This window comes from Desmodus rotundus, chromosome 4 (genome assembly GCF_022682495.2).
Source record: "Desmodus rotundus isolate HL8 chromosome 4, HLdesRot8A.1, whole genome shotgun sequence".
Taxonomy (NCBI): domain Eukaryota; kingdom Metazoa; phylum Chordata; class Mammalia; order Chiroptera; family Phyllostomidae; genus Desmodus; species Desmodus rotundus.
This window is the reverse complement of record NC_071390.1, coordinates 4613503-4626318: the sequence shown is the minus strand read 5'-3', so window position 1 is coordinate 4626318 and position 12816 is coordinate 4613503. Positions and strand designations below refer to the sequence as shown.

Sequence of the window (12816 nt, the reverse complement as noted above, 5' to 3'; positions counted from 1 at the left end):
TGCTGTGTGGGTCTCGAACAGAAAGCCATGGAGACAAGGAGCGCAGTAGACATGGCTGCTGCCTCGGGGAGCTCACTGGAAAGTTCTATGTTAAGAGATCACTACTCCTTAATACACCTGTATCTAATTTCACCCTAGAGTGTCAGAAAGCTCAGCATCATCTGAGAGACCGACAGCCTGGGAGCCCATGCTGTCCGGTGACCAAGGGCTCCCAGCAGCTCCCGGGCCACCCTCCCACCAGGGCAGCTCCCTCAAGGACACCCAACAAAGCTCGCCCCGTAGATTGCTGACACCGATTAAGAGACGCAGATGAGGCCAAGGACAGCGTGATGCAGCAACCCCAGGACACAGAACCTTGCACGGTGCTGCCCCCATGGCGCTCCTGTCCCTGCGTCCTCTGAACTGTGGAAGCAGACATCCATCTCCAGGCTGCAGAAGGAGTGGGGCAAAGGCTGGCATGAAGGAGGGGCATTTCAGCAAACCTGCACTGCCCAGTCCACGCCCCAAGCTTCCCCCCCCACCGCCCCCCGCCCTGGGACAGGGGCGAGGCTTGCTCTGGGGCCCTGGGATCCTGAGCAGAGAAAGTATACCCTCGCACCCCCTGCCAGCGCGCCCTGCACGGCCAGAGCTGAATTTTCCAAGGAGCTGCAGGTTACACCCTGCCGGGCCCACAAAGGCTCCTTTCAGTTACACAATGCACAGCTGCACAGAAGAGGGGAGCCAGGGGAGGTGACCACAGAAAAGGGGTCGAGTTACAGGGCACAGCAACCAGAGAGCTTTCTGACATTTTCTGACACTCTCCTACAAATGACAGTGCAATCCCTCCAATGTCACAGGGCCCACCCCCTACAGGTCCGACGGGCTGGAAGCTCTCCGGGACGCCGGAACTGGGAGCCTGGAGAAAGACAGCAATGGGGGTGGGGTGGGGGGGCCCTGTGGTAAGTCAGAACACATTCATGAAGAAACGGAAATTCAACATGGTAATCACAGGCTCTAACTGCTGCGGTTCACCCCTGGTTTGGGTTTTCACCCCCGCACCTTGCTTTCCTCTTGTTCTGTCCGTTGCCATGTATAACTAATGTAACAGCTTCTGCAGCCCACCCCACAGGCTGCTGCTGTTCCTTTCAAATAGTACACTGCTGGGAAATTGATTTGTCTCCTCCCCGTGCCTAAAAAAACCCACACTATGAAATATGTATAAATGTCACTGTTCAGGCTCCGTCATAGGGTAAGTGCAGAAAAACGTTCCTTTTACCTGCGCACACAGGGGCGCACGCAGGGGCCCACGCAGGGCCGATGTTCTCATGGGCCGTCTGTGCGCCTCCATGAGACCTGACGAATTACGCAGCATTCTCTTTTAAAACCTCCTACTTACACTTTACTGGTACAAGTCTAGGGGAATTATCCTAATTGCTACATGGAAAGAATGAATTGCCACAGCATTCAGTTAACCAAGACGACTTTATTTTTAACAGCATGGGGCCAGGTGGGAGTTGCCAAGTTTGCCAAAAATAAACGAGCCAACCAATAAATAAAGCCAACGGGTCCAGTGGGCGTCAGACGCCCAGTAAGGAGGAAGCCACAGGGAACAGGCCTGGGGCCGCGCTTCTGCCGGGGACAAGGGAGCTCTCAGCCTGAGAAAAGGTTCCCGCAGTGCCATGGGGCGGTGGCTTCTTGAGCTGTAAAGGGCGGTCGACCTTGGCTTGAACATCCTGGTTCTCAACCAACCTGTCTGTCTACCAAAACTTCGGTCTCGATTCTTGACCCGACAGCCCTTCCAGGCTGATGCCTGTGTAACGAGTCACGTGTCTCTCAGGCCACAAAGAGATTCGGTTTTCTCAACAAATCGCTTCTCGAGCAGCTTCCACTGTATTTCTGCAGCACCTGTGGCTGAGGAAGTTGCTACTCCCCTGAGAGGCGGTGTGCGCCCCTCTGCGGAAACCGAGATGGAAGGACAGACTGAACCTGCCGGGGACCGAGGCCACGTTCCAGGAGTAGGGACGGCAGCGGCGGCGACACGCAAGCACTAAACAGAAATATTTACACACACGCAGAAATAACCTTTCCTCTCTCATTGATCACACCTGACTGGAGACCCAACGTTTTCACACCAGAAAGCTCATTTCCTGCCCACACACACAACCACCTCCCCGTCCTCCGTCTGGAACTCACCGCAAACAGAAAACGGCACATCCAGCAGCAAATGTGACCGGACTGCATGGGGCCACCCCTCCCCATCCTCCCTCCTGGAACACGCAGGTGCTCCCAGCCTTGGAGATGATGACCATCAGCCCACTGACCTTTGCCTCTGGCTGTCCCCTATCCTAGGCTGTGGCTCCTGTCCACTGGGGGACAGGGGCAGGGGATGTAGGCTTCCAGGGGGTGTGTCCAGGCCCCCACTGGTCTGGCCTGAGAGGGGCTTTCTCTGCACGCAGGAGCCTGGCACCCAGGCAGCTCCTCCCGGGACCAGTCAGGCCCCACTGTGCGTGTGGCAGGGACCGACTCCGCCATGCACTCGAGAACACACACTTTCCAGGAGTCCTGGCCGACCACTCAGGGACCCTGCCGCACTGACACAGCGAGTCGCACCGCTACACTGTTTCAGCAGGGGCAGGGGGCGGCCTGAGTCTGGGTCACCCCTTGGTGCCTGAGCCCCGGGTGCTGACAGGGGGTCTGGGCATCAGGTCCTTCATGAATAAAAGGGGTCCCACCAGCTCCATCAGAAAAACCTTAGAAAACAGGTGGACCTCGCACCCATGTTTCCCAGCATCACACCTTGATGGGGTGCTCAATTAACGACACCCCTCCCACCCACTGGGGACAGAGGGCCATAGGCCACCTTCCTCCTAAGGGGGTCCTTCTGGGGGAGCACAATTCAGCAGAGAACCACCCTGGCCGGGACCAAAGGACATCCAGGCAGGACCACTCACTCCACACACAGGATGGCAGAGTGAGAACCAAGACCCTCTTTCATTTTGCACCTCCCTGGCTGGTGAATCGATCTGATTAGAATCAGCAGTCCTGAAGGGCAAGTGCAGGGAACAGGCCAAAAGAGCAGGAAGCATCCCACAAGGGGGAGTCAGTCAGTGGAGGCTGGAGGCTCGACCCCCTGTGGCTAGGACAGGGCACACCCCAAGAACAGAACAAGAGGCTGGGCAGGTGAGCTCTCTCCGGTGCTGGCCAGGAGGCAAGGGTGGGCCTCAGTCACCACCTGCCAGGGAACGGCTCCCACAGGACCTCAGATCTGCGGCTCAGGAGTAAAATCCAAACAAGAACCAAGAACCCAGGGCTTCAGCTGGGCCCTCCTGCCTGCTCCATAGAGCTGGCTGAAGCTCAGTCCCCAACACCCCCCCACCACCCCACCCTCCAGGGGCCTCCAGGCTGTTTCTCAACTAGAGAGTTAAAGATACAAGGCCCTGCCCAGGCCTCTGGTTTGTGGTTTTCAAGCTGGCAATCTTTGGCCTGAGCACCGGACCGCACGTCCCCAGGTAGCACTGGCATGGCCCCTGCACCTCAACAGCCAGAGCCACTGAGGGGTGGGTGGTTTGCTTCTAAAGTAAGGCGATGCTGTCCCTTCCACTTTTCAAGAAAGACACCTATGTCACCAGAAACAGGGCTGAGGCCCTGATAACCACAGAGAAGACTTCAGCGACCCCGCTGCAGCAACGGGTCGGGTGGTCAGCAGCCCGGTCACTGTGGGAGACTACAGCAAGGCCCTCCCCGCCCCCGAGCAAGGCACCAGCATGCCGGGGACCTCCGGGCGCCTTTCTCCGGGGCCTCATGAGGCGGGCCCAGCCTCCGCCTCACTATCGAGACCTGTCAAAGCAGCATAGGGCACCTGCTCCCCCAGGCGCGAGCAGCCAGGCAGGCCGCCCGTCTTTGCCAGACCAGAGCCGCCGCCGCCGCCGTCCTGGCACCGCCTCACAGAACCAATGCTCTGACTTCCACCTCCACTCACCTGTAGACATTTAACAAGCACTTATTTTTTTTCCTGTCACTCCCATAAAGTTACAAAGTAAGTAGGTGCTGCGATGAGTATTAATGCTTACTAACAAGACAGTGCAAGACCACCAGGTCTTCACCCGCACCCACGGAGACCGGACTCGGGCTCCGGGAGGAGCCGGCACACCCAGCACGTGCTGGGTTTCCATTTCCCAACAAGCAGGGACACATGGCATGAAGAGGGCAGGCAGGCAGGTCTAAAGGTGGCCTGTCAGCATACATTAGGATGACAAAGTGCGCCTCCTGGGGGGGGGGGGGGGGAGGGGGCGGGGGCGGGGAGAAAGTGGGAATGTTTGATTTGAAGATATTAAAAAAAAGAGCCACAATCCAAAATACCAAGTCCAGAGTAAGAAGTGTGCAACACTGTAAATGGGGACACACTCAAAATGACTAAGAACACACTACGGAACATAAAGGTTCTAGCACCCCCCAGGTTTGCCTTTGCAAGGCTGTGACTTCCTGAGTTTTGTGGTTTTCATCAACTTCTGCTCCTCTGTCCGCATTAAAAAACAAAAAAAACAAAAAAAACAAAAACCACCCTCACCTGTCCATCCACACAGGGTCCTTCCTCAGGCTGCAATCGAAGATGCCCCTTGTGTGGCCACTCATCGGCCTCAGCGGGGCTTTGTGGGCACGACGTCCTGGACACAGTGCTGAGCCACGGAGAAGAGTGGCCCAAGGGTTAACGCCTACTTTCTGGGGACCTGCGAGAGCCCCACCCTGTAAGTGCAGGCCAGGGCAGGCGGGGTGAAGGCGAGCCCACTCACTGGCAGGGCCCTCGGCGCTCCGGGACTCCATCAGGACGCGTGCTGTAATCTCTTCCGACACCAGATGCGTTCAGGCAACGTCAGCGTTCCCCCAAGATCAAGACCACTCTTCCACCAGCTCCCACAGCGGTTCGGTTATTAGGTTGAGTCCAATGAAAATGCTATTACTCAACCATTGGTGCTATTTTAATAGTCCACTTCATCCTTCTGCTATGAACTTCCACATTCTTATCCTGAGAGGAAACCGTTTTCCAGCCCATGGTGTCTATAAAATGTACCGAGCATTGCTCTCAGGTCTCAGCTATGCAGACGAGATGCTGCCCCCGCCCCCCACCCCTCCCCCAGCAGGTGAGCCTCGGCACTGGGCACAGCTAGTGCTTGGACACGGAGCTGATGGCCACGGACCAGTGGGAGCCCGAAGGATTTATCTCCATCACCCTGCAACCGCCCCCTGCCAACCCCAGCACCCAGAACTGGAACTGACCCCCACCAAATCCAGACACGCAGAGAAGGGCTCTGAAAGCCCTGAGTCAGCACCAGCACACAGGGTCCAAAAGAGGAAAATGGCGAGAGCCAGAAAGTAAGCAAACAATGGCCTCGAAAGGCAGAATTCAACGGGCACGTCAAAGGGCCACCGTGACTTACTAAGGAACACGTCCATGTTTCACCCAAAACACATCCAAGGCCATTTCTAGCCTTGCGCTTGCTCCAATGCTGAGATCTGTGGGATGGCTCAGAAACCCCAGTCGGCTGGGATGTGTGACCCCCACAGATGCCACACAAGCCCTCACACCGCCCCCAGAAAAGCATCCTGGCTACTACGTTAAATTACATCCTCAAAGGTGGGGATCCCCGAGACTGGCCCAGTCCAATGCCTCAATTCACAAGCAAGGCGTACCCATGCCTAAACGAGGTGACCGCTAGTGGCCAGCCAGCTCCATCAGTGCCTCCAGCTGACACCACTTGGTGGGGAAATGGAGGGGGACACAGGGACAGTGAGCCTTTGTCCCAGGGCCACAACCCACTCTGCCGATGGTTCAGGCTGAGGTGCATCTCAGCTACCCCCTGGTGCTCACAGCTCAGCGGGAAGCCTGGCTTAAGGCCACAGTGGTGAACTTGACCTTTCCTTAGGTCAGAGACTCCGTCCTATTGAACACTGCAGGGAACAAGCCTCAGGGTCCGACAGAAAAGACACCAAGGACATATGTGCACACACTCCTTTTTCTTGCTTCAACATGATGTTGTTAGCTCAAGGAGAAACAATTTTTAAAAGCAGGATAAAAATCAATCATTTCTGAGAAGTTGTCACTTGGAGACTGAGTAAGATCCAGGTTTTGTGAAAAATGGCTAACGGCATGTCATAAGTAAACTTGGAACCCCCCGCTCCCCCTTGCTACAAAGGGGGGCTGCACTCGCTCAGTTGGTATTTTCTCAACCACACTCCACATGAGTGTGGAAAGAACCGGTGCTCTCTCCTCGGCCCACACCCACATTCCAATCCACCTACCAGGAACACCATTGCGTGCTCAAAGCATCCAGGGGCCAGCAACCCCCCAAATCTAAGTTCACTGAATTCGTGCCACCCTCAGCAAGCTTCCTAAGGACGCCCATCCACCTCTGCACTCGAGTGGCTTGAGGTGTGTGTGTGTGTGGGGAGGAACTGTTCCCCTAACTCATTTTTATTCTTTGTAATTAATATGTCGAGGAGTCCTAGCACGGGCTCCCACCCTGGCTCGAGTTTCTAGCAGCACAATTTCCGGTGACTTATCTTTATAGCAGCAGCAGTGGCAACAATCACTTCACACTGAACTATATTGCTTCAGAGTTAATTACATGTATTTTGCTTCTGATAAATGAAAATACCAGATGCAATTAATTGAAAGGCAATCAATATGGTCCTGCTACTAGACATCCCAATGAAACACCCAGAGGCTGCTGGCGATCCATAGTCATCAGCTAATTGAAAACATTCCGAAGGGGATTTTTAGGAAACCGGAACTTTTACCTGGAGATACTTCCCAGTAACTCACCGATATAAATCTGTCCACACCTCTAGAGCTCGCACGATGGGCTGTCCGTCCGTCTAAGGGAATCCAGCTTCATTGGCTTGAAACCATTTCAGGCAATGGAACCCTGGAAGCAGAACGGACTGGGTCAGTGAAGCTAAGGCAGGGACTTCCGCTGTTTACATTGGGCCACCCTTTCATCTCAGTTTTCCAATGCCGCCGACTCTGAGTGACCAGTTAGTTATTGGACGGTTTCATTAAAATCACTGTTTGTCTTGCCTCCATCACAACGCAGGTCAAATTAAACAGGACAGCACCAGAGCCAGTGAGCTCTCTCCATCTCTCGTGATGGAAGCCGGGCATGCCGCCCAGAAGGCGGTACTGTGTCATCATCACCATGAAAATGGCACTGAGCTTCCCTCATGTCCCCCAGCAGCCAGCAAGGGACCAAACCAACAATGCCGCCACGCATGCAGCATCACCGGCGGCCTGAGCAGCTCGGGACCAGACGGTGCGGTTCCCGAGCCCAAGGTTTCTCGGTGCCATTAGCATAAATGCTGACAACTGTTAATCCACGGTAACTCTGATTAACGGTTGCAGTTGTCCATTAATAGGAGGCATTTTAACTTACTACTGAAATTGATTACTCAGTTAAGAATTCAATCCTGACGTTCAATAAAATTGCACTTTCTCGGCAAATGCAATAGGAAAAGAGGTGATGCATTAAACAGAACTCACATCCATTTTCCTGTGCGTGGAACGAAGAGCAAATGTACGGGGCCTTTCACCTCATCAGCCCATTTCCTGTCCACCCAGAGCTGCAAGGGGGCAGGGGGGAACCCCTGGGCAGCGGGCAGGGCTGGGTGTCTTTCCCGTGGCTTTCCCCTGGCAGCACGTGGACCTTTGCTCGGCTGGGCACCCTCCTCGCCCTCCTCCCGGTCCGTGGGGAAGGAAGGAGAGCAGTGGTTCACGGGAGCGCACTGCTGGAGCCAACCAGCCACGCCTGCCGCACCATCGGCCAGGATGCCAAGGGCTGATTAATATTTTTTAAATGCACGCCATCACTGTGGCCAGCTCCCTTGCTACACTCTACTTTCCAAACCATTGAAATCCTGGAAAACCAGAGTTACTGAATACAGTTTCTTCTCTTTTAAAACAACCTGGGATCCAATCCTGGGACTTGTCCTGCAGGACTACAGAGCAAACAGGAGAGAAACCACGGAGCCCCACAGGTCCTTCTGCTCAGCGTGAGGCAGCAGGACACTCAGGGCTGGGACACCAGCCGCTCCTCCTCATGCCCAGACCCAGGTCAGCGGCAGGGATGGTCTGGAAGACCTAGGTGGGAAGGGTGGCCTCTACTGTCACGGCCCCTGTACAGCCAAGGTCAGGAAGGAATCTGCCCCCGACTTTCACCCCCAACTTTCCAGTTCAGGGAAAGGGGGACAGAGACACCCCAGCCTCTTGCGGGCTGAAGAGGGTGGGACAGGCAGGGGCTCTCCGTGGTCCGGAGCCTCTAATGACACCCCAGTTTCACGGTGACTGAGCACCCACTACAGCCAAGGAGCCGACCCTCTGAGGTGGCAGCAGCTCACCCAGCAGACACCTGCGTGCCCTGCAAAACCCGGCCCGTCCACGCCACCTCCTGACACCTCCCTGCTGGTGCCCGACTGCTGCCCGCCCACTGCCCGCCCTGCCCTGAGTCTCTCCAGGTTCAATGCCCTGGTCGCATTTTCTTCACCTCTGGATTTCTCCATGCCTGGAACTCAGGAGGAAATCAAACACTTGGTGAACCACCTAGTGGGATTTACCCCCCGAGCAGCGTGGCCTGCCCTGGCATGCCTCGGGCTCTCTTCTCCCCTCCAGCGCTCTCCAGAGCAGACACGGAGATGTTTACGGGTACGTACAGAAGTACACGATGAGTTTTCAAAAATGTACAGTTATCATGTGTATGTATAAAACTTCCCGATACACCCGGAATACTTGCTTCATACGTACGTGAAATAAAACTTAGAAATGTCTGTAACATTCCTTATTTTTAAACCAAGGTCTGAAGACAAATGTAACAGGTTAGCATCGACCTGGTCTCGGTGGGGGGCACGGAGCCACTTTGAGGTACCTCATAGTAAAATCAGCTCAGTCGGTAACAGACAGCTCTGCCTGCGTAGAAGGCTTCCCGGAGGAGGTGCCCTTTCATGGAATTTCCTGAGGGGAATTCGAGAGCCTCCAGACAGGCTGCCCAGGTGCTTGCTGACGGCTCGTTTAATGCCTTCAGGACAGTGAGGGGCTTGGAAGATGGGATGTTTAAAGCAGGTGCCCACTGCGCCTCGAGGGGCGAAAGCACTTAAAAAGTCGGGAGGCACAGAGAGGTGGAGACCTCAAACCCACTTGTTCCACAGAGCCTGGTGACAGGGCGTGGCGGAGTGGCCCCGCGGACTCGCCACGGGAGTTTCCCGGGCAGATTTCCCTGAGAACTTCCAGGGGTATGTACGCAACAGGACCCAGAAACGACTCAGCGGATTAAAAATCACCCCTGTCCCTCCACCAGCAACCGCAGGAGCCCAAGCCTGAGGCTGAACCTGCGGTGGGTGACTGGCCCCTCCCACGGACACGTGCCACTCAGCTCCTCGTTGGCTGGGCAGCTTCCGGCATGGGGAAGGCTCCTATTTCCGGCTTGTACCATCCACCGGGGTGAATGTAGTAAACATCACTGTGTGTTCCGTCCACCGTGGTTGACAACGAGGGGCGCACCAACCCCCAAACTCCTTACAGGAGAGGAAGGGCAGTACCCAGAGCCTGGAGGACGTGGAGCCAGGCCAGGGCCCCAGGGCTTACTACATGCAAGAAAAGAACCGAGGGCCTACTGCCTAGAAGGGTCCCCTCCACCCGGATCATCTGTTACTTCTTATGCTAAGTTGGGCACATGAAAACCACACTGCAGAGTCAGTAAGCCCACTTTTCTGAAATTGCATGACATGAGCCCCCTGGAAAATCGAGAGAAGCCTGAGAAGCTCTACCCTGGCTCATTCCAGGCGGGGGGGGCCAGTCCTGCCTGCACTTGAACTTCAGCCGGCTCCCAGAACTGTTCCTATGCCCTGGAGGGCAGCGACAACCCCCCACCGTCCCCTCTGTGAAGCGGGCCAGCCCAGGTGCCCCCTGCTGCGGGCATCCCCTCTGTGCAGAGTGCCCTCTTCGCACTCCCTGTGCGTGAGTGAACGGCATGTAATGCTTTTCTGCCGTCCAGGGCTGGAGCACCAGCTCTTTCTACCACTTGGGGCCTGCCGGAACCCGCTTGGGTTCTTTGTTCTCACTGACTGACATACGGGTCATCCAGGCTTTAAAATGCCATCTCCCGTCCTGCCATGGGCAGCGGGCACTGTCTTACCCACCGCATCCAGGGCGGTGCCCCTTGTCCCCCTGTGCCGGCACGGGCATTAATTAGGAGGAAAGGGCCTCCGGCGGCACACGTGGGGAGAGCAGGAGGCCCGAGCTCCTGGGAGAGTATGGCCTCACATGGAACCTGCTCCCGGCTTCCGAGGGTCATCCCTCGGGCAACTGCAAGTGCACCTCGATGACAGGCTGCTGGGATGGCCGGCGAGTGGGTGGGAAGCACACGGGAGAAGCCCCGTCAGGATGCCCAGCTGCCGGGGCCTCTGCTGTCCGAGGAGGAGGGGACAGCGCTCACAGGTGAGCGTCCCAGGTGACAGGGCCCATTCAAAGGGGTAAGGAAGGTCAGCCCGAGGCCTGCATACAGCAAGTACTCAATAAATGCTCGTCATCAGCAGACTTCGCACTCAACTCAGGACGAGGTTGTCCTTCTAAGAACCAAACCCCTCTCTGCCCAAATCCTGGGGAAAACGGTGCCTATTTGGCAGAAGTGTCCTGCCCAGGTCACTGAGCAGGGTAACAAAGTCCCCCTACTCAGGAGGGGTGACCTCGGTGAGTCCTGTGCTCGGCTGTGCTCAGAAAAGGCACAGGGGCTGGGCAAGAACCATCTAGAACCCAGCCCCCTCTTACAAACGTTCTTGGCACAGACAACACTGGCTGGCCCTCAAGTGGCGCCCGTCATTGTCAGAGGTGCACGGGTCTTCCAGGAAACGCACACCTCCCACAGGTGCAGGGCTCCCCGAAAAGGAAACCTGAGCCACAGCTGCAGAGAAGGCTCATCCCACCCCACCCCACCCCCGCCGAGGGCCTCGGTGGAGCCCCGAGACGGCCTGAAGCCCCGTGTCCACCTGCTCACCCCTCCTGCTGCATGCACCGGCCCCGTGGCACTGTTCTGGGTGCTGGTCTGTGAGAGGCAGTGACCCTGAGCAATGGGACCACGACAGGGGAGCGCGTGCCAGGGACCTCCCCCCCGCACGCATACTTAACAGGTCCCCCCAACTATCTCAAGTTCAAAGACGGCAGGTGGGAAAAGGCCGACCAAAAGTTCACAGAGAAACCAAATGCCCACCCCTGAACACTGATCTGCCTATGTCAGCAAGCAGCCCGGCCAGACAGATGGACATATGCATGGACAGAGTATGCCAGGCACTATTAACTCAAGACCACAGTGACAACACAGGGGTGTGTATTCCAGGGGACACGGTGAGCAGCCTGGGCCCCGATCCAACACGGCAGGGCAAGGGCACTCGGCTCCCTAGGCGCTCTCCACTCCCCAGTGCTCACCGGCCCCTGGGTCACCCCCCCCCCCCCCCCCCCCCCGCCTCCCTCAGCAGGTCTCTGGATGGGAGAGTGACCTTCCGACCCCTGACTCCACTCCCACAGCTCATCTGCCCTCAGTCCTCAGGGCGGCTGTGAGGGTGTGCACTGCCCAACACCCCCCACGGAAGTGGGGTGGCACTGGGGCTGCCACCAGCAGGCTGGGCAGGCAGCATACCTGGGGGGCTGCTGGAGGCATTGCTGAGCCGTAAGGGGGCATGGGTGGGAGGGGCCGGCAGCTGCTGGATGGGCCTTCCCATGCCTCGACCTATCACTCTGCCCACAAGGCTACATGCAGGATAGTGCCCTCTAGCCAGGACCCCAGACAGGCTCTGCCAGCACAAGCCAAGTCACCTGGGATGGTGTCCCCGCTCCATTCCCCATTGTCCGTGCACCTGCCCAGCACCCCCAGAAAGGCCTAGCCCATCCGGCACGAAGCTGGTAGAAATCTCTGGGCTGGCTGTCACATGGGAAAAACCAAGGTCCTCTGCACGCCGGGCAAGACACAGTCAGTGTGCGGTGAGACCTGAGACATCCCCACCAGGCCACAGCCAGGTCGTCCCCTCCCAGGATTCGGTTCCACTTACTACTGCCTAACGACAAATAAACCATATCCACTGGCCCTGAAACAATCGCCCTTTATTCAGGGGGAGGAAGGCCACCACCCTAAAAGCTAATTTTTTCCATGTCCCACACAGCCCCTGTTGGCATCGAGACACTGAAGGTCAAATCAACACGTCATTACAACGGCCCTCCTGACCCCCCGCCCCTCCCCCACCGCACTGGGTCCAAGAGTTTCGACTTCAGTAAGAAAATGCCCTCCAGGCAGAAAATGCACACACAGTTTTTGTAGGAGAATGTTTATGGACATTTTGCAATATTAATTGTGTTCAGCTGGTCTTAAGTTCTAAGAATGTGAAAAGACCCAACAGCCAAGATGTTAGAAATCGACTTCCAATACAAGGACAGCCCATGGACAACTGCAAGGGAAGACTTGGAACTCTACCACTTTTTTAAGAAAAACAAAACAGGCTGTTTCCTGTGCTGTCTGCCCCTCATGTAGTCAGTCCATCATGCCCGTTCCTCTGCTGCGGCCTCCAGCTTTCCCCGTCTGTGCCCAACGGAGAGCCATCGGATCGGAGCCGGGCGAGATGAGCAGGGCAGCTGGGCCCGTGGCAGAGCCGAGCTCCAGCCGCGGAAAAACCAACAAGACACGAGGATGCCAGATATGGGGGGCAGGGAGCCTTGGAAACGACGGGAAAACAAACACAGAGCAAATCGATAAATGGGTGTTGACCAGGCTTGGCACAGGCCAAGTTTTGAAAGAAAGAAAATGAGGT

At 56.4% G+C, this 12816-nt stretch overlaps 1 protein-coding gene across 1 annotated transcript in view; it reads right to left on the bottom strand.

Moving 5' to 3' along the window:
- CTBP2 (C-terminal binding protein 2) overlaps window positions 1-12816 on the bottom strand; it is a 134387-nt gene that overhangs the window by 81957 nt on the left and 39614 nt on the right. Inside the window, exon 3 of the mRNA XM_053922503.2 lies at window positions 6800-6902. The gene's annotated coding sequence lies outside the window, so the exon portion shown is untranslated. The remainder of the gene's footprint in view (window positions 1-6799; window positions 6903-12816) is intronic.